Source organism: Pelobates fuscus, chromosome 11 (assembly GCF_036172605.1).
Source record: "Pelobates fuscus isolate aPelFus1 chromosome 11, aPelFus1.pri, whole genome shotgun sequence".
Taxonomy (NCBI): Eukaryota; Metazoa; Chordata; class Amphibia; order Anura; family Pelobatidae; genus Pelobates; species Pelobates fuscus.
The window spans coordinates 61,402,722-61,424,341 of NC_086327.1; positions in this window are offsets into that span (position 1 = coordinate 61,402,722).

Here is a 21,620-nt window from a genome sequence, read left to right on the forward strand (position 1 = left end):
AATAACCGAACGGCGCACAAAACATACTTTAATATACATTCTCCTTAAAAATACCGAATACATATTAGGGAACAAACTACCGAAGGACCGGTGCTCCCGAACGGCCTGGAAGTCCAGCGGTGTTCCCGTCGTCGAGTAACCGATTTTAGTTCCAGGCGCTCGACGACCAAACACCGCTGGGCTAACAAAGGATCCAAGATGGCCGACCGCCGCGTGGTCGGTAGCCGAACGGCGGCCATCCAGGAAAGCAATTAACTGCCGATTGCTACAATGTTGCAATCTGTTAATGGGAGCCACACGACCCTCTGTGTGTGGGCTCCCATTCGGTACTTTATTCGTTTCACGAACAGTGTGTAAAGTCACTGTTCGTGAAACTACCATATGAATGCTAGCGGCTTTCAGCCGTTAGCATACGAATGCTCTATATTACAAAATTACATGAATACATTTATACACAGAATTACAGACAAACTTCAAATGTAAAGCAGTATGACCTAAAGTGGCTTGGTTTGCCACAACCTGAGTGGACTAGGCTCTGTAGGATGCTCTGAAACCTGAAGGAGATTACTTCAAGGGTTTTATACTATTTGAGTGTGAGGCTGTCTGAGGCTTTTCCCATTCGTGAGAGCTTCAATGTATGTAATGGAATCCTCCAGTGCACCCGATTGTTCATTGGTTAGTGTGAAGATACAGACTAATATCATAGAAACATAGAAAGATAGAATGTGGCGGCAGATAAGAACCATGCGGCCCATCTAGTCTGCCCAATTTTCTAAATACTTTCATTAGTCCATGGCCTTATCTTATAGTTAGGATAGCCTTATGCCTATCCCACGCATGCTTAAACTCCTTTACTGTGTTAACCTCTACCACTTCAGCTGGAAGGCTATTCCATGCATCCACTACCCTCTCAGTAATGTAATACTTCCTGATATTATTTTTAAACCTTTGTCCCTCTACTTTAAGACTATGTCTGTCATCTGTCATACTTCCACTAGCTTGCACAGCTGATCACTATACTAAATACTATGACCTGGGCTTGGAGTCCCTTTATCCACCAGCATTCACATTAAAGCAGATCTTGGTTAGTTACAGCAAGGAAAGAGACAATCAGCTTCTTTCTTGGTACAAATAGCAAAAACCTTTGTTTTCAAACAGCAACTGCCTTTTATTTTCAAACAGCAACTGCCAGGCAGATATCTCAGCATGTGGGGAGGCTCTGTATCTTGTGCCATGTGACACATTAAAGTCTCATTTTCTCACAGTTAGTTTATAGTTGACGTAAGTCTCCAAGAAGTTGCTCAGGCGCATAGCCCCTCTTGCCCTGGTCTGAAGGTCTCTGTCCTGTAGAAATGTCAAAAAGCTGTATAGTACGTTTCACGAGGGCAATCTCTTCCAGTAACAGTGTAGTGGCGGTGACAGTGGCGTACATAACGCGGTCGCAGGGGTCACAGCTGCGACCCGGCCCACCACTCCAGGGGGTTCCGGCTGCCCTGCGGACCCCTGTGACCGGGTATCCGCTGCCATCATCTTCTGCGGCCCAGGCCCGCACGGCAAACCGTCAGGATCACCGTCCAAAGGGTCCATCGGGTGGCCCATGCTGTCAGGACCACCCGATGGATGTGGATTGTCAGGGGGCCCGGTCAGTGCTGGGGGCTTTAACAGAGCGACCGGGCCCCCTGTGATGACATCACAAGCTGGGAGGAAGTGCCCGCACGTCACTCCTCCCAGCTAACACTGAGAGTCGCGTGGGAGGAAGCAGAGGGAGTCAGAGTGGGAACTCTGACTCCCATCCACCTGAGACACCACTGGACCCCAGTCACCCTACTGCCCCTAAAAGGTAGGAAACAGGAGGGTGACTTAAACATTTTGTGTGTGTGTATGTGTGTTTGTATGTATGTGTGTCTGTCTGTATGTATGTGTGTTCCTGTCTGTATGTATGTATGTCTTTATATGACTGTGTGTGCCTGTCTGTGTATGTATGTGTGTCTGTCTGTGTGTGTGTCTGCTTGTCTGTTTGTATGTATGTGCATCTGTATGTGTGCCTGTCTATCTCTATGTGTGTGTGTGTGCCTGTATGTGTTTGTGCTTGTCTGTTTGTATGTACAGTTGCAAGAAAAAGTATGTGAACCCTCTGGAATGATATGGATTGCTGCACAAATTGGTCCTAAAATGTGATCTGATCATCATCTAAAATGTAGAAAACAATCCAGGCACTCCAGCGAATTCCAAAGAATAGGCAATTTATTAGAACCAGCAGCTACACAGCGACATTTCAACCCCTCAGGGTCTTTATGTCAGGATCGGGACAGGGATCCAACACGCAGAGTACAAACAGGTGGTAGGTACGTATACCGGACCTTAGAATGGCCGGACTTAACGTAAGGAGTAAGTAGAGAATGGTCTAGGAACAAGCCGAGGTCGAGGGAACGAGAGGACAGGTAAGCGAGAGACAAGCCGGGTCAAAGGGTAACAGAGATAAACAGGGTAGTACAAAGAAGCCGGATCAGAACCAAAGAGACAACTAGAATACAAGAGCACTGAGTGACTAGACAGGCTAGAACCACGACAGGGCAATGAGCAGATGCCGAAAGCCTTACTTTATACCTTGATTCTAGAGGGTAATCACACCCCCGACGAGTCCTGATTAGTGCTCGGGACTTGACTGACAGGTCGACCCGGGTTGGCGTCATGACGTCGACTACTGAGCGTCGCGTCATATAAGGAAGTGGATCCCTCGCGGTCGGCTTGTAAATGGCCGAGAGGACCGCGAGGAACGGAAGAAACAACCCCTCTGGGAGGATAAACGTCTAAGTCTCTCACCTCCTCTGAGGTAGAGACTACAGGTACCCTGACAGTACCCCCCCTCTCAGAAACGCCCACCGGGCGGAAGGAACCGGGGCGAGATGGAAAACGGGAGTGAAAAGCCCTGCGGTGGCGAGGAGCATGTACATCCTCCTGAGGTACCCAAGTCCTCTCCTCAGGACCATATCCCTTCCAGTCAATAAGATATTGTAACTTCCCCCGGGAGATTCGAGAATCGATGATGGAGTTGATTTCATACTCCTCCTGATCCTCAACCTGAACAGAGCGAGGAGAGGATATAGTGGAGGAAAATCTGTTACAGACTAGCGGTTTCAGTAGGGAAACATGAAAGGAGTTAGGGATGCGTAAGGCAGCTGGAAGAGCTAGGCGATACGCAACTGGGTTAATTCGAGTCAGAACCCTGTAAGGACCAATGTAACGAGGAGCGAATTTCATAGAAGGAACCTTTAAACGAATGTTTCTTGTACTCAACCATACCCTATCACCTGGAACAAAAACCGGAGCCGCCCTTCTGTGCTTATCAGCGTGTTTCTTGAACAACATGGAATTATGTAGGAGAATTTGTCGAGTCTGATCCCACAACTTCCTCAAATTGGCAACATGAACATCAACCGACGGTACCCCTTGGGAAGGAGAGACCGAGGGAAGAATGGAAGGATGAAAGCCATAATTCATGAAAAAGGGGCTGGAACAAGTAGAATCACAAACGAGATTATTGTGTGCAAACTCCGCCCAAGGAATCAAACCGACCCAATCGTCCTGGTGTTCAGAAACAAAACAACGCAAATATTGTTCAATCTTTTGATTGGTACGTTCAGCAGCTCCGTTAGACTGAGGGTGATAGGCAGAAGAAAAATTCAATTTGATGCCTAGTTGAGAACAGAAGGATCTCCAAAAACGTGAAACAAATTGGGAACCTCTATCGGAAACAATTTCGGAAGGTATCCCATGTAAGCGAAAAATCTCTCTCGCGAATATCTTAGTTAAGGGCACGAAATGAGCCATCTTAGTAAACCTATCAACCACCGTGAGGATCACAGTCTGTTTTTTAGAAACAGGCAAATCTACAATGAAGTCCATAGCCAAACAGGACCATGGTCTCTCTGGAATGTTCAAGGGATGTAACAAACCACATGGAAGCGTATGAGGTTGCTTAGTCTTCATACAGACCTCACATGCTCCGATGAAATCCCTAATATCCTTCCGTAAAGAAGGCCACCAGAAATCTTTAGAGATCAAGGAACATGTCTTGCGAATACCCGGATGCCCAGCCGCCTTACTGTCGTGAAAATACTGTAAGAGTTCCAGTTGGAGTTCAGGAGGAACGAAATGCCTTGCCCCAGGAGTCTGTCTAGACGCCAGATGCTGCAACTTCATGATCTGACCAAGCAACGGAGAGTGAATCTTGAGACTCGTGTTGGCGATAATATTGCACCTGGGTACTATAGAAGACAAAACCGGCTCAGATATCGCAGAAGGTTCATATTGGCGAGACAAAGCATCGGCTTTAGAATTCTTAGAACCAGGTCTATAAGTGAGCACGTAATTGAAATGCGTGAGGAATAAAGACCAACGAGCTTGCCTGGAGGACAAGCGCTTGGCCTCCCCAATATAGGACAAGTTCTTGTGGTCTGTCAAAATAGTAACAGGATGTAAGGTGCCCTCCAATAAATGTCTCCACTCCTTTAAAGCCATGATAACTGCTAGTAGTTCCCTGTCACCAATGTCATATCTGCTCTCAGGACCTGATAGTTTCTTGGAAAAAAAACCACATGGATGTAAGGGCTTATCCACACCTAGCCTTTGGGACAGGATAGCACCTATACCTGTCTCTGAGGCGTCTACCTCGAGTAGGAAAGGCAGAGTCGTATCAGGGTGAACTAAAATTGGTGCAGAAGCAAACAGTTCCTTGAGTGTTTTGAAGGCAAAAAGAGCTTCAGTAGACTAGTTCTTAGTGTCAGCCCCCTGTCTGGTCATATTGGTAATAGGAGCTATAATTGAAGAGTATCCCTTAATGAAGCGCCTATAATACTTGGAGAATCCAATAAACCTCTGAATGGCCTTGAGGCCCTTGGGTAAAGGCCAATCTAAAATGGACTGGAGCTTATCCGGGTCCATCTTAAACCCTTCCCCAGAAATCACATAACCAAGAAAGTTTATCTGGGATTGGTCAAAGCTGCATTTCTCCAATTTGCAGTACAGGCCATGTTGAAGAAGCTTGCGCAATACCCTTCTGACTTGTCAGATAAAGATATATCCTCCTCGTGTAAGATACCAACAGTTAATTTAACGGGTATGGTTTCACGAAAAATAACAGGCTCAACTAAAGGTCTACCATCTATGGCCTCAACGGCCAAGGGTGTTTCCCTTAACTGGGATGGGATAGCGTGTTTGGTAACAAAAACTTGGTCGATAAAGCTCTCAGCAGCTCCGGAATCTATCAATGCCATAGTTTCTAGTACTCCCTTCTCCCAAGTTAAAGAAACGGGTAGCAGAAGCCTGTGATCTTTATAATTATGATTAGAGGACAAAATAGAAACACCCAAGGCCTGTCCTCTAGAGAAACTTAGGTGCGAGCGTTTCCCGAGCGATTAGGACAATTTAGGCGTAAATGACCTCTGACTCCACAATACATACACAACCCCTCCCTTCTCCTGTACAGTCTCTCCTCTTCTGAGAGGCGAGTATTGCCTATCTGCATAGGTTCTGGAAAAAGTGAGGTTGTGGATTCAGAACTTTGAAATGAAGGAGCTAGTTTAAAGGAAGGTCTACGGTTTCTCTCTCGAGTGTTCTGCCTCTCTCTTAAACGTTCATCAATGCGAGAAATAAAATAAATTAAATCCTCCAAATTTTCAGGAAGCTCTCTAGTAGCAACCTCGTCAAGGATTACGTCTGATAACCCGTTTAAAAATACATCTATATAAGCCTGTTCATTCCACTTAACTTCTGCCGCCAAGGACCTGAACTCTAGTGCATAATCCACAAGTGTTCGGTTATCTTGTCTAAGGCGCAACAGTAATCTAGCTGCATTGACCTTTCTACCTGGAGGGTCAAAAGTTCTTCTGAATGCAGCTACAAAGGCATTATAATTATATACTAACGGATTATCATTTTCCCACAATGGATTGGCCCATCTCAGAGCTTTCTCAACAAGTAATGTGATAATAAATCCAACCTTCGCCCTATCTGTAGGATAGGAGCGGGGTTGTAATTCGAAATGGATACCTATTTGGTTTAAGAAACCACGACACTTCTCTGGAGAACCACCATAACGTACAGGTGGAGTAATACGGGAAGAAGCACCTACAGTGGCTACCTCTAGACCTGAACTCACAGGGGAGATAGAAGTATTACGCATCTCTTCTGGTTGATTACTAGAACGAGATAGTAACGCCTGTAGTGCTAGAGCCATCTGGTCCATTCTGTGATCCATGGCGTCGAACCTAGAGTCAGAAGGACCAACCTGAGTGTTTGTACCTGCAGGATCCATTGGCACTGTCGTAATGTCAGGATCGGGACAGGGATCCAACACGCAGAGTACAAACAGGTGGTAGGTACGTATACCGGACCTTAGAATGGCCGGACTTAACGTAAGGAGTAAGTAGAGAATGGTCTAGGAACAAGCCGAGGTCGAGGGAACGAGAGGACAGGTAAGCGAGAGACAAGCCGGGTCAAAGGGTAACAGAGATAAACAGGGTAGTACAAAGAAGCCGGATCAGAACCAAAGAGACAACTAGAATACAAGAGCACTGAGTGACTAGACAGGCTAGAACCACGACAGGGCAATGAGCAGATGCCGAAAGCCTTACTTTATACCTTGATTCTAGAGGGTAATCACGCCCCCGACGAGTCCTGATTAGTGCTCAGGACTTGACTGACAGGTCGACCCGGGTTGGCGTCATGACGTCGACTACTGAGCGTCGTGTCATATAAGGAAGTGGATCCCTCGCGGTCGGCTTGTAAATGGCCGAGAGGACCGCGAGGAACGGAAGAAACAACCCCTCTGGGAGGATAAACGTCTAAGTCTCTCACCTCCTCTGAGGTAGAGACTACAGGTACCCTGACACTTTATCAAGCAGCTTGATAAAGACCCTGAGGGGATGAAACGTCACTGTGTAGCTGCTGGTTCTAATGAATTGCCTATTTTTTGGAATTCGCTGGAATGCCTGGATTATTTTCTACATTTTATAAGTTTCTATTTGGTCCATTCTGGTACTGGGACTTGTCCAGTGAAAAAGCACCCTGTATTCCTGGACGAAGGGTTGAGTGCACCTCAATTTCTCTATATCAAACTGATCATCATCTAAGTCACAACAATAGACAATCACAGTCTGCTTAAACTAATAACTGTCAGGATCGGGACAGGGATCCAACACGCAGAGTACAAACAGGTACAGGGTACATATACCGGACCTTAGAATGGCCGGACTAACGTAAGTAGTAAGTAAAGAATGGTCTAGAGACAAGCCGAGGTCGAGGGAACGAGAGAGCAGGTAAGCGAGAGACAAGCCGAGTCAAAGGGTAATAGAGGTAAACGAGGTAGAACAGACAAGCCGGGTCAAAACCAAAGAAACTAACAGAATACAAGAGCACTGAGTGACTAGACAAGCTAGAACCACGACAGGGCAATGAACAAATGTAGAAAGCCCTATTTTATACCCTGGTTCCAAACAGGTAATCACGCCCCCGACGAATCCTCATTCGTGCTTGGGGCTTGATTGACAGATCGGGTTGGGTTGTCGTCATGACGTCAGCTACTGAACGCCGCGTCATAAAAGGAAGTGGATCCCTCGCGGCCGGCGTGTAAACGACCGAGGGAACCGCGAGGAACGAGTGATTCAACCCTTTTGCGAGGAAGAACATCCAAGTGTCTCACCTCCACAGAGGTAGAAACAACAGGTACCCTGACAGTACCCTCCCCTCAGAAACGCCCACCGGGCGGAAGGAACCGGGACGAGATGGAAAACGGGAGTGAAAAGCCCTGCGGAGGCGAGGCGCATGCACATCCTCCTGAGGTATCCAAGACCTCTCCTCAGGACCATATCCCTCCCAATCAACCAGATAATGTAACTTCCCCCGGGAGATACGAGAATCGATGATGGAATTGATTTCATACTCCTCTTGTCCCTCAACCTGAACAGAGCGAGGAGAGGATGCAGTGGAGGAAAACTTGTTACATATTAGGGGTTTTAACAAGGAAACATGAATGGAGTTAGGAATGCGTAAGGCAGATGGAAGAGCCAGACGATACTCAACTGGGTTAATTCGAGTCAGGACCTTGTAAGGTCCAATGTAATGAGGAGCGAATTTCATAGAAGGAACCTTCAAGCGAATGTTTTTGGTACTCAACCATACCCTGTCCCCTGGAACAAAGACTGGAGCCGCCTTTCTATGTTTATCAGCGTGTGTCTTGAACAACATGGAATTATGCAGAAGAATTTGTCGAGTCTGATCCCACAACTTCCTCAAATTGGCAACATGAACATCAACCGACGGTACTCCTTGGGAAGGAGAAACCGAGGGAAGAATGGAGGGATGAAAGCCATAATTCATGAAAAAGGGGCTAGAACGAGTAGAATCACAAACGAGATTGTTGTGTGCGAACTCTGCCCAAGGAATCAGACCAACCCAATCGTCCTGGTGTTCGGAAACGAAACAAAGCAAATATTGTTCGATCTTTTGATTAGTGCGTTCAGCAGCTCCGTTAGACTGGGGATGATAGGCAGAAGAGAAATTCAATTTGATACCCATTTGAGAGCAGAATGACTTCCAAAAACGGGAAACAAATTGGGAACCTCTATCAGAAACAATTTCGGAAGGTATCCCATGTAAACGAAATATCTCTTTAGCGAATATCTCAGCCAATTCAGGAGAAGATGGAAGTTTAGGTAAGGGCACGAAATGAGCCATCTTAGTAAACCTGTCAACCACCGTGAGAATCACAGTCTGTTTTTTAGAAACAGGTAAATCGACAATGAAGTCCATAGCCAAACAGGTCCATGGTTTCTCGGGAATTTCCAAGGGATGCAAAAGCCCACATGGAAGCGTCTGAGGTCGTTTAGTCTTCATACAGACCTCACATGCTTCGACGAAATCCCTAATATCTTTACGTAAGGAGGGCCACCAGAAATCTTTGGCTATTAAGGAGCATGTCTTACGAATGCCAGGATGCCCAGCCACCTTACTATTGTGAAAGCATTGTAGCAGTTCTAGTTGGAGTTCAGCAGGAACAAAATACCGTGACTCAGGACTCTGTCTAGGAGCCAGATGTTGTAGCTTCATAATCTCGGCAAGCAACGGAGAATGAATCCTGAGGCTAGTGTTGGCGATAATATTGCACTTGGGAACTATAGAAGACAAAACCGTCTCAGATATAGTAGAAGGTTCATGTTGGCGAGACAAAGCATCGGCCTTAGAGTTCTTAGAACCAGGTCTATAAGTGAGTATGTAATTGAAATGGGTGAGGAACAAGGACCAACGAGCTTGTCTGGCGGATAAGCGCTTGGCCTCCCCAATATAAGACAAGTTCTTGTGATCCGTCAGAATAGTAACAGGATGCAAGGTCCCCTCCAATAAATGTCTCCACTCCTTTAAAGCCATGATAACAGCTAGTAGTTCCCTGTCACCAATATCATATCTGCTTTCAGTCCCAGATAGTTTCTTGGAAAAAAAAACACATGGATGTAATGGTTTATCCACGCCTAGCCTTTGAGACAAGATGGCACCTATACCTGTCTCTGAGGCGTCTACCTCGAGTAGGAAAGGTAAAGTTGTATCGGGGTGAACTAAAATTGGTGCAGAAGCAAAAAGTTCCTTAAGTGTCTTGAAGGCAACGAGAGCTTCAGTAGACCAAGTCTTAGTGTCAGCCCCCTGTCTGGTCATATTGGTAATAGGAGCAATAATGGAAGAGTATCCTTTAATGAAGCGCCTATAATAATTGGAGAATCCAATAAACCTCTGAATGGCCTTGAGACCCCTGGGTAATGGCCAATCTAAAATAGACTGGAGTTTATCCGGATCCATTTTAAAACCTTCCCCAGAAATCACGTAACCAAGAAAGTTTATCTGAGATTGGTCAAAACTACATTTCTCCAATTTGCAGTACAACCCATGTTGTAGGAGTTTGCGCAATACCCTTCTGACTTGTCTGTGGTGGGTCTCAATTTCTCTAGAGTGTATTAGTATATCATCCAAATATACAATAACACAATCCTGTTGAAATTCCCTAAGAACTTCATTGATCAGATCCTGAAATACTGCCGGTGCATTACAGAGCCCAAAAGGCATTACCGTGTACTCATAGTGCCCATATCGAGTATTGAACGCTGTTTTCCACTCGTCTCCCTGCTGAATTCTCACCAAGTTATACGCCCCTCTGAGATCTAACTTGGTGAAAATCTTGGAACCCTTTAAACGATCAAAGAGCTCAGTAATCAAAGGGATTGGGTATGCATTTCTGATAGTTATTTTATTCAAACCTCGGTAATCAATGCAAGGCCTTAACGTGCCATCCTTCTTATTCACAAAAAAAAAAAACGGCCCCGGCAGGCGAGGATGATCTCCTAATGAATCCCTTGTCTAGATTCTCACGGATATACTCCTCTAAGACTAAGTTCTCCTTAGTGGATAAAGGATATACATTGCCCCTCGGAGGCATAGTACCAGGTAGGAGATTAATCTTGCAATCAAAGGACCTGTGTGGAGGTAAAGTATCAGCATTCTTCTTGTCAAAGACTGCCTTTAAATCTATATACCGAGACGGTATTTGTAAGTCTGTAGACTGGGTGGAGTTAACCGGTGTATTACCTACGCAAAGTGGTGAGACTTTCTGTAAACACCTGTCCTGGCAACCCTGACCCCATGAAGTTATCTCCCCTAGCTCCCAATCAATAATAGGGTTATGTTTCTTTAACCATGGATACCCCAGAACTATAGGAACAGAAGGGGAAGAGATAAGCATAAGGGATATACCCTCCTCGTGTAAGATACCAACAGTCAAAATAACAGGTATAGTCTCATGAGAAATCACAGGTTCAGATAATGGTCTACCATCTATGGCCTCAACGGCCAAGGGGGTGTCTCTTAGCTGAGATGGGATAGAGTGTTTAGAAACAAAAACTTGGTCAATAAAGCTCTCAGCAGCTCCGGAGTCTATCAATGCCATAGTCTTTATTACTCCCTTCTCCCATGCTAAAGAAACAGGTAGCAGAAGCCTGTGATCTTTATAATTGTGTATAGAGGACAAAATAGAAACACCCAAGGCCTGTCCTCTAGAGAAACTTAGGTGCGAGCGTTTCCCGGACGATTAGGACAATTTAGGCGAAGGTGCCCTCTTACTCCACAATACATACACAACCCCTCCTTTCTCCTGTACTGTCTCTCTTCTTCTGAGAGGCGAGTATTGCCTATCTGCATAGGTTCAGAAAAAACTGGGATAGTGGTTTGAGGACTTTGAAATAAAGGAGCTAGTTTAAAGGAAGGTCTACGAATATTATCTCGAGTGTTCTGTCTCTCTCTTAAACGTTCGTCAATACGAGAAATAAACGAAATTAAATCCTCCAAATTTTGAGGAAGCTGTCTAGTAGCCACCTCGTCTAGAATTACATCAGATAATCCGTTTACAAATACGTCTATATAGGCCTGTTCATTCCACTTAACTTCTGCCGCCAAAGACCTGAACTCTAGTGCATAATCCACAAGGGTTCGGTTATCTTGTCTAAGGCGCAATAGTAATCTAGCTGCATTGACCTTTCTACCTGGAGGGTCAAAAGTTCTTCTAAAAGCAGCGACAAAGGCATTATAATTATAGACTAACGGGTTATCATTCTCCCACAGAGGATTGGCCCATCTCAGAGCCTTATCAATGAGGAGTGTGATAATGAATCCAACCTTTGCCCTATCTGTAGGGTAAGAGCGAGGTTGTAATTCAAAATGAATACCAATTTGGTTTAAGAAACCACGGCACTTCTCCGGAGAACCACCATAACGTACAGGAGGTGTAATACGGGAAGAAGCACCTACAGTGGCTACTTCTAGACCTGAACTTACAGAGGAGATGGACGTGGCTCGCATTACTTCCGGTGGATTACTAGATCTTGATAATAAAGCTTGCAGCGCTAGAGCCATCTGGTCCATTCTGTGATCCATGGCATTAAATCTAGAATCGGAAGGACCAACCTGAGTGTTTGTACCTGCAGGATCCATTGGCCCTGTCGTAATGTCAGGATCGGGACAGGGATCCAACACGCAGAGTACAAACAGGTACAGGGTACGTATACCGGACCTTAGAATGGCCGGACTAACGTAAGTAGTAAGTAAAGAATGGTCTAGAGACAAGCCGAGGTCGAGGGAACGAGAGAGCAGGTAAGCGAGAGACAAGCCGAGTCAAAGGGTAATAGAGGTAAACGAGGTAGAACAGACAAGCCGGGTCAAAACCAAAGAAACTAACAGAATACAAGAGCACTGAGTGACTAGACAAGCTAGAACCACGACAGGGCAATGAACAAATGTAGAAAGCCCTATTTTATACCCTGGTTCCAAACAGGTAATCACGCCCCCGACGAATCCTCATTCGTGCTTGGGGCTTGATTGACAGATCGGGTTGGGTTGTCGTCATGACGTCGGCTACTGAACGCCGCGTCATAAAAGGAAGTGGATCCCTCGCGGCCGGCGTGTAAACGACCGAGGGAACCGCGAGGAACGAGTGATTCAACCCTTTTGCGAGGAAGAACGTCCAAGTGTCTCACCTCCACAGAGGTAGAGACAACAGGTACCCTGACAATAACACACAAAGAATGAAATGTTGCCATGTGTTTATTGAACACACTATGTAAACATTCACAGTGCAGGTAGAAAAGGTATGTGAACCCCTAGACTAATGACATCTCCAAGAGCTAATTGGAGTGAGATGTCAGCCAACTGGAGTCCAATCAATGAGATGAGATTGGAGGTGTTGGTTACAGCTGCCCTATAAAAAACACACACCAGTTCTGGGTTTGCTTTTCACAAGAAGCATTGCCTGATGTGAATGATGCCTCGCACAAAAGAGCTCTCAGAAGACTTACGATTAAGAATTGTTGACTTGCATAATGCTGGAAAGGGCTATAAAAGTATCTCCAGTATCTTGCTGTTCATCAGTCCACGGTAAGACAAATTGTCTGTAAATGGAGAAAGTTCAGCACTGCTGCTACTCTCCCTAGGAGTGGCCGTCCTGTAAAGATGACTGCAAGAGCACAGCGCAGACTGCTCAATGAGGTGAAGAAGAATCCTAGAGTTTCAGCTAAAGACTTACAAAAGTCACTGGCAAATGCTAACATCCCTGTTAGCGAATCTACAATACGTAAAACACTAAACAAGAATGGATTTCATGGGAGGATACCACAGAGGAAGCCACTGCTATCCAAACAAAACATTGCTGCACGTTTTCAGTTTGCACAAGAGCACCTGGATGTTCCACATCAGTACTGGCAAAATATTCTGTGGACAAATGAAACCAAAGTTGAGTTGTTTGGAAGAAACACACAACACTATGTGTTGTGAAAATGAGGCACAGCACACCAACATCAAAACCTTGTCCCAATTGTGAAGTATGGTGGTGGGGGCATCATGGTTTGGGGCTGCTTTGCTGCGTCAGGGCCTGGGCGGATTGCTATCATTGAAGGAAAAAATGAGTTCCCAAGTTTATCAAGACTTTTTGCAGGAGAACTTCAGGCCATCTGACTACCAGCTGAAGGTCAAGAGAAGATGGGTGTTGCAACAGGACAATGACCCAAAGCATAGAAGTAAATCAACAACAGAATGGCTTAAACAGAAGAAAATACGCCTTCTGAAGTGGCCCAGTCAGAGTCCTGACCTCAACCCTATTGAGATGCTGTGGCATGACCTCAAGAAAGCGATTCACACCAGACATCCCAAGAATATTGCTGAACTCAAACAGTTCTGTAAAGAGGAATGGTCAAGAATTACTCCTGACCGTTGTGCACGTCTGATCTGCAACTGCAGGAAATGTTGGTTGAAGTTATTGCTACCAAAGGAGGTTCAACCAGTTATTAAATCCAAGGGTTCACATACTTTTTCCACCTGCACTGTGAATGTTTAAATGGTGTGTTCAATAAAAACATGGCAACATTTCATTCTTTGTGTGTTATTAGTTTTAGCAGTCTGTGATTGTCTATTGTTGTGACTTAGATGATGATCAGATCACATTTTATGACCAATTTGTGCAGAAATCCATATCATTCCAAAGGGTTCACATTCTTTCTCTTGCAACTGTATGTGCGTCTTGTGTGTGTCTGTCTGTGTGTCTGTCTGTCTGTCTGTCTGTATGTGTCTGCCTGTGTGTATGTGTGCCTGTCTGTTTTTTTATGTATGTGTCTTTGTATGTATGTGTCTTGTGTGTATCTGTCTATCTGTGTGTGTGTCTGCCTGTATGTGTGTGTGTGCTTGTCTGTTTGTATGTATGTGCGTCTTGTGTGCCTGTGTGTATGTCTGTCTGTGTGTCTGTCTGTATGTGTTTGCCTGTGTGTATGTGTGCCTGTATGATTTTTATGTATGTGTCTTTGTATGTATGTGTCTTGTGTGTGACTGTCTGTCTGTTTGTGTGTGTGTCTGTATGTGTGCCTGTCTGTCTGTATGTGTGTGTCTGTCTGTCTGTTTGTATGTATGTGTCTATGTGCCTGTCTGTGTGTCGGTCTGTATGTGTGTGTCTGTCTTTATGTATATATGTGTGCCTTTCTGTTTGTATGTATGTGTCTGTGTGTATGTGTCTATGTGTGCGTGCGTGTCTCTATGTATGTGTGTGTGTGTGTCTGTTGGGGGGGCCATAGGAAGGGGGGGGGCAACGGATTATTTTCGCACCGGGGCCCCATGGTTTGTGTGTACGCCACTGGGCGGTGGGGGTATGGTGGATCAAATGAACATCATGTGGGGTACTTTTTCTACCTAGCATGCACACCAGCAGCCTGTTACATTTATTGTATTTGAAGAAAAACATCTTGGATCTCTGAATAACCATGATTTGTTTATGAGCAAAAAGATATTTTGTCTGCAAGATTCCAGTATGTTCCTGTATATTTAAGGGTCTATCTTTATGTTTTACTTTGAGATTTCTAGTTTTTTTGCAGGAGTTCCTGGACTGCTGCTCCCTGTCCCCTCTGTTGGCGGTCCCTTCTTTGATAATGTGGCCCTGAATGAAGCATTTGTTTGCTTCCCATACTGTAAGTCTAGGGGTTTCCTGGGTTGTGTTTTCTCTAAAATTGTGTTGCAAGTCTGATAGGGCCTGAGTTGAACATTGCTTGTCTCAGAGGATTTTCATTCAACCTCTGGTACAGGTATACATGTAAATTCATCTCCATCGGTGCGTGATCCGACCATGTGCAAATTCCTATGTCCACTATGAACACATTATTCTGTTCTAGTATATTCTATTGTTGGACCTGCCCTCTGAATGTTTAGTTCGACATCAATCTATTAGCCCCATTCTTCCTAGCGTACCTCTGAGAGGGCATAAGTGTGTTACAGACCAGGAACATTGACCTCTCCAGGTATCCAGAGCCGGGAGTAGAGGAGCCACCTAATCCCCATCCATCTTGGTCCCCATCTTTCTGTGGTTCCCTCCCAGAATGACCCCAGCTTAGCTGCTACCCTTGACAAAAATAAATGTTTCCTAGTATTGGGTGCATGTATCGACGCAAAGGTGTTTAGCTATGAAGCAATCATCCCCTTAACAAACAAAAAGCATCCCAGTCCAGTTGGGAATCTATGTGCATAAAAGTGATATTGCTATTGATCAAGATTGCCACCCCGGACGCCTTAGCTAAGGCTTTATGTGAAAAGAAGCCCGCCGGGAAGTGGCAATCTCGTAACATTGGGTGTGAGTCCTCTCAAAAATGTGTTTCTTGAATAAATGATCCCACAGAAGTCTGGTCTTTCTCTCCAGCACATGTAGGCCCCTAACATTGTGAGACCAAAATTGTAATGATTTTGGTAAATAGATCCATCCCTTAGGGTTCACGGGAAGGATGGAAAGAAGAAAAAGAAAAGTAAAAGGAGAAGGAGAGAGGAGTCTGGTAGTGTTCTACATACAAAAACTAGAAATCCAGTTGTAGTTGCTAATGAGCGAGGGCCCATATACAAACACCTGGTACCCTGCTTTACATAACCAACTGGAATGGTGACTCCCATATTAAATGGGGCACCAAAAACCCCAAAAGCCCAGAAATGTCTATTGATCCTCCCTACCTAGAAAAGTCCTCCCTATTTGTGCAGCACACTCTAACTTGTGACATGCTAAAATAACTAAATTGGCTGTAGCTGGAATCCAGACGCACCCTTCATCTTTCCAGCCTTGTGTTTAAGAGCTTTTCTGGGAAACTCCCACCCTACCTGAACAAAATGCTTTCCCCAGATGTTCCCACTTCCTATAACCTCTGTTCTAGTACCAACACTTTACTTAGTCTACCTCAATACAAAAAGAAAGTAGCCCGACCCTCCTTCTCCTACAGAGCACCGCAATTGTGGAACGACCTCCCGCACAATTTAAAATCTTCCCTAAGCCTAAAGTCCTTTAAGAGATCCCTCTCTACATACCTCAAAACAGAATGCACCTGTCATGGTTGATTATATATTTCCTACCTGTTCTATGTTAAATTTTGTATTTATTGTGTATTAATATTGTTTTTGTATTTTATTGTACCCTAATGTAACAATGCAATGATTTGTGGACCCACAACATACTTGAAAACAAGAGAAATCTCAATGTATCTTTTTTATGAATGAATAAATAAATATCCTAGCCTTACTCCTGTTAGTAGAATAAAGTCTCAAATATGTAGTGAAGATAGCCACCTATAAGGGTGAAGATTACATATGAGGGCAGAAACATTGCAGATCTAGAATTGCAACCTTCCCCGAATGTGATCACAAGATCACAGAACCCCAATAATTACTTATTAAATGCACTTAAAGGACCTGCTGCTAACGTCTTGGTGCCATATACCTCAGGACACATCCGGAGCTCATGTGGAGTCCATATCTTGACCTTGACATATCAGAGCTGTTTTGGCAACACTCGGGGGACCTACACTAGACTGGTATATTAGAGTATTAGACTGGTGATTTTAATGTTGCAACTGATTAGTGTTTATTGATCGTAAAAAAACAACTTAATTTTGTCTACTTAAAAAGTATTTTTGTTGATTTGATCTTTCCTCATGTGATTTATTTCACTGAATGAGTAGTTTGAATAAATTCAAATATTCTACCTCTTAGTTACAGTCGTTGAGTGCATATTTTATTGGAGAACCAGCTACATCATGGGCAAGGAAGAGTACATGTAGGCAAAAAATAATCTTTATAATATTTGTAAAAATATTCTGGCAAATCCTTGAAGACTTTTCTAAAGTAGGCCAAAAATACTTTCACTTTGTAGTTCAGTTAGTAATTAACAACAATTCTTCTTTTGGTAAATGCATTATGCATACTGTGTTTAATGAGTATAGTCAAAAAGTAAAGCGGGATCCAGTCTCAAAAGTTTTTTTTTTTTTAATTCAATTTTAACATGAAACTTTTTTAGGAAACATAAATAAAATAATGTACAAATTGAATCAAGCCATTACAATAAACACTTCTGTATTTTTATTTTGCATACACACAATAAGATAATAGAAATAGTGAAAATCATTGAAACCTATAACAGCAAATATTATTGTTCTACAATCCAGGTGCTGTGGCAAACTGAAAATATAAAAGGTAAGTAGATTTCAACTGTAAATTACCTACATATTTTGAGATAGATTCCCTGACTATAAATAATTCTATATTTAATTGAATTTCCATTGTTCTACTAAATTTTATAGTTCCATAATGTATGCACTCTTGGAAAAACATATTCAGGAGCACATACGTATATAAATAAATACATAACTGATAGTGAAATAGTATATTTAATAAATACATATTTGATTCTAAACAATGAAAAATAGTCTTATTTTCGTATTTACTAACACAGTTGTTGTTACATAGCATTTATTACAGTCCTTAGATTAGTCAAGTAAATGTCTCATTTGTTTTCTGATTAATTATATTATTTCAAAAGAAATACATCTCTGCAGAAATATTGCATATCAGATACAATTAAAAATGCTTTCAAACTTCAGCAGTGGACTTGCAATAGATGTATTTTGTATTGAAGGAATTTCCATGAAAAAGAAAAAAATAATAGAATTTATTCACTAAAGACGGCTTATGTAAAAGGACAGTAGAGTTAAACTCAACAGGCCGGAAATTGCTTAGAGAATCTGCCTTGCAAAAACTTTTTATTGAGCTGCATTAGGTAGTCTACAATTTTTGCAAGCTGTTCTTAGATTTACCGTCAATGACAAAACTGACATAATTAAATGTATGCATGTTTTATTTGAGGGTACATCAACTAAACACTGATTTTTCTTTTTTGTATTTGGGCAGTGGAGTGTCCTTTTAAAGCATTATGTAGAACTGACCCCAAAATGTGTGAATTTTAGGCCAACATTGAAATGTTGAAATGATTGCCAGGTTGGATATTTTTTCCAACTCTGTGAATTTGACCTAAAACTTGCAAGTCTACCAAGTTACTTGTTCTGAGAATAAACTATTTTGATGGGAAAAAAATGTTTGTTTTTTTAATCAGTCAATTTAGTGTCTCAGTTTAACTGAATATCACTTTTATTATACTCATCCAAGTTTTGTATTTTTATTTAACTATGTAAACCAACAAATGTGCTGTTAAATAAATGCTTTCCCTAGACTCTAAAATAAATAATAATGTATTAATAAATAAAATGCATCAATACAATTAAATTGAATAACATATTTTCATAGTTGGTCTCTTTCAATTCAACAGTTTACTAGAAAGATATTCCCTTAGATTAGAACTATCATTCTTCAGTCCTTGCTTCTTAAAAAGTATGTTGGGGCTCTCTAGTGGTGGAATGAGGTAAGTGCAAATTATTTACTTCATGTGTTTTACCAGGTTATTCACCAAAGTGAGAATTCAAAGTGAATTTCAAACTTTAGGCCAAAGTAGATGAACTGGAAGCATATCTGAATTAGAGTATGTTTCCAGTTTGGCTATTTTTACCTTCAATTTAAAATTTATTTTTCAATTTACTTACGTGAATAATCCTGTAAGTGTTTAATGAATTTAAGATTTGTATTCATGTTAAAAATGTACAGCTTATGATAGGAGTGCTGATCGCATAAACTCCTGCTATACATATGTAGCTATGTAAATAGTAGTAAATAGCCCTACTATTGTCACCTAATGAAAGTTGCTAGAAGCGCCAGCATCACTCACTCCCAAATAAAAGCCTATATAATGGGGAGTGTCAGAGAACGTGGGAACTTGGTCTGCATATGCCAGCCTTTTGCACACATGCTGTAATATCTTCTAAGGCCAGGTGATGCGTTGGAATAGGAGAAAAGGCTTTTCAGCAAACATTACCTTGGTTATGATGCCTAGAGCATCCCTTAAACTGTCAGTGTCTCCTACATATAGCCTAATGTAGAGTACTTTCAAAAATTGTATTGTACAGTAATTTATATTTTACAACGTCCGATCAGTATCAGGCATGTCATTTTGCATGTTGCCATATTTTCAGGGCACTTATGAATTATTTATTATCTCAGAGGGCTTGACAGTGTTGCCCAGCAGTGGAATTCACATGCCCTAGTGTAAAATCAATGAACTAATCACAGATTTCCTCTGGAATCTAGTAATATTTAATCAACTTCACAATAGGAGTATGTAAACTTTTCCTCTGCCAGTAGTGTTGTCAGTCTCTACACAAACAGAATCAATATTTCACAACTGCCCTCACCCCAAAATGGCAATAATATTGCATTTCTGAATTGGGCTGTGTAAGCTGTATGTAAGCTTCATCCTACACTTTAGTGTGGTAAATGGTGATTAAGTATCTTTACCTCACATTTTGTTTAATTAATAAGTACCATAATAAATAACAACAAAAATATTATTTCTGGTTGTAAACTGTTTGTTTTTTTATACATTACAAGTATATTGATTAGTAGTATTATACCAATAACAAAACCCATAAAGCTAACAGCGGCATTTGTACAAAATTAAGATTACATTTTAATGGTTTTTCTCTAAATTAATAATTGTTGAGAATCCCTAGTGAATTGCATATTTTAACCCAAAAATTAGAAAGCAAATCGCTAAAATAGCTATGCTTCCAGCTTAGTTGTTTTGGCTTTAGATTTGCCATTCTCCAAAGAGAATTCTTGATTTTTTTTTCCTGAAAAACTGTCATTTTGGTTCAGTAAAACATTCAACAACTTGAAAAATAACTAAAAAAAGTTTTTTTTAAAAGGTAATCTTTAACCATTCTGTAAATGAATTGCATTTAGTCAGTCTTAAATAAATAAATAAATAAATACAAAAACATCTTTGTCTTACACATTCACACAAAATGCTTTTTCACTTTACTAATCAAGTTTGGTCAATGTGTTTGTTTGGGCATTCACACAACAAAGCCAGAACATCAATTATTATTAATATTTATATAGAGCCAAAATATGACACAGTTTTATATAATTATAGAAAGAGAATATTTAGAGGTTAAGAGGCCCTGCTCAAATGAGCTTACAATCTATGAGGATTTGAGGTAGGCAACATTTCTTGCCCAAGGACATTTACTGGTAAGGTGGTCTGATTGGGATTCTAGCCTGGTTTTCCACTGAGAAATGAATGCTACTGTTTGCTTAGTAGAGAGACACAGGTGCATGAAATACATTGCTCAGCATGATTAAGAACTTCTAGATCATGTTAGATAAAGGCACAAAACACAGAAGTAAAAATGGTAACAATTTCTCAATTAGTGATAAGGCAATGAACACATATAAAATAAAGGTGTTGCTTTATGCGAACAGTCACAAACTGCCCCAAATGTTTTATAAAGTAACATTGTCAGGAAGATTAGCTGAGAAAAGTCAGTTTGTTATAAGTATCCATAATATTTAGGCACATCTCTAAGTGGAAGAACTGAGAGCTTGGCTGCTTGGGTCACACCCATTCAGATCAGTCTATTAATTTGAATGAAAGAGAAAAAAAAAATAGATACACTGTGACTATACTAAACAACAAAGCAGGTAAAACTCAATTTTTATAAACCAGGAATTAAGGCTGGATATTTTTTTTTTTAAGTGTCATTAAGTTTCAAGAAATGTAATGAATTGTTTATGAGCTATAGATTTTGTGCTTTCCTAAAAAGAGAGAGAACGTGATGGAACAAATACTTGAGCAAATTCACTATAATTACTTAGATTATAGTGAATTTGCTCAAGTATTTGTTCCATCAAGTTCTCTCTCTTTTTAGGAAAGCACAAAATTCAGATTGCACTCCTTAGTACAATGAGAAATTAGCCCACTTAAAGGAAACATGATATGTAATGTATTCTTGGAGGGGTATTCACTTAAATGAAATGGTCATCATTTACTGTGTTAATCACAAGTAACACAGTCATTGTTTTATAACTAATGACCTTTAAGGTTTCATCTGGTTATTTCATACTACATATATGACTGTAAATTTTACTCTGTTTTAATATTCATGGCAATTTGATCTGGCTATATCGTGTAATTTTTTTATTAGGATGGACTGACAATAAAAAGCATATAACAGGGAACTTGCCACTATTAAATTTAAGGTGTAAAACAGCAGGGAAAAAAGCATTAAAAGAAACACTCCACTGGAAAATAAATAAATAATTTAGTAGATACACATATTGCTTATGTTTTG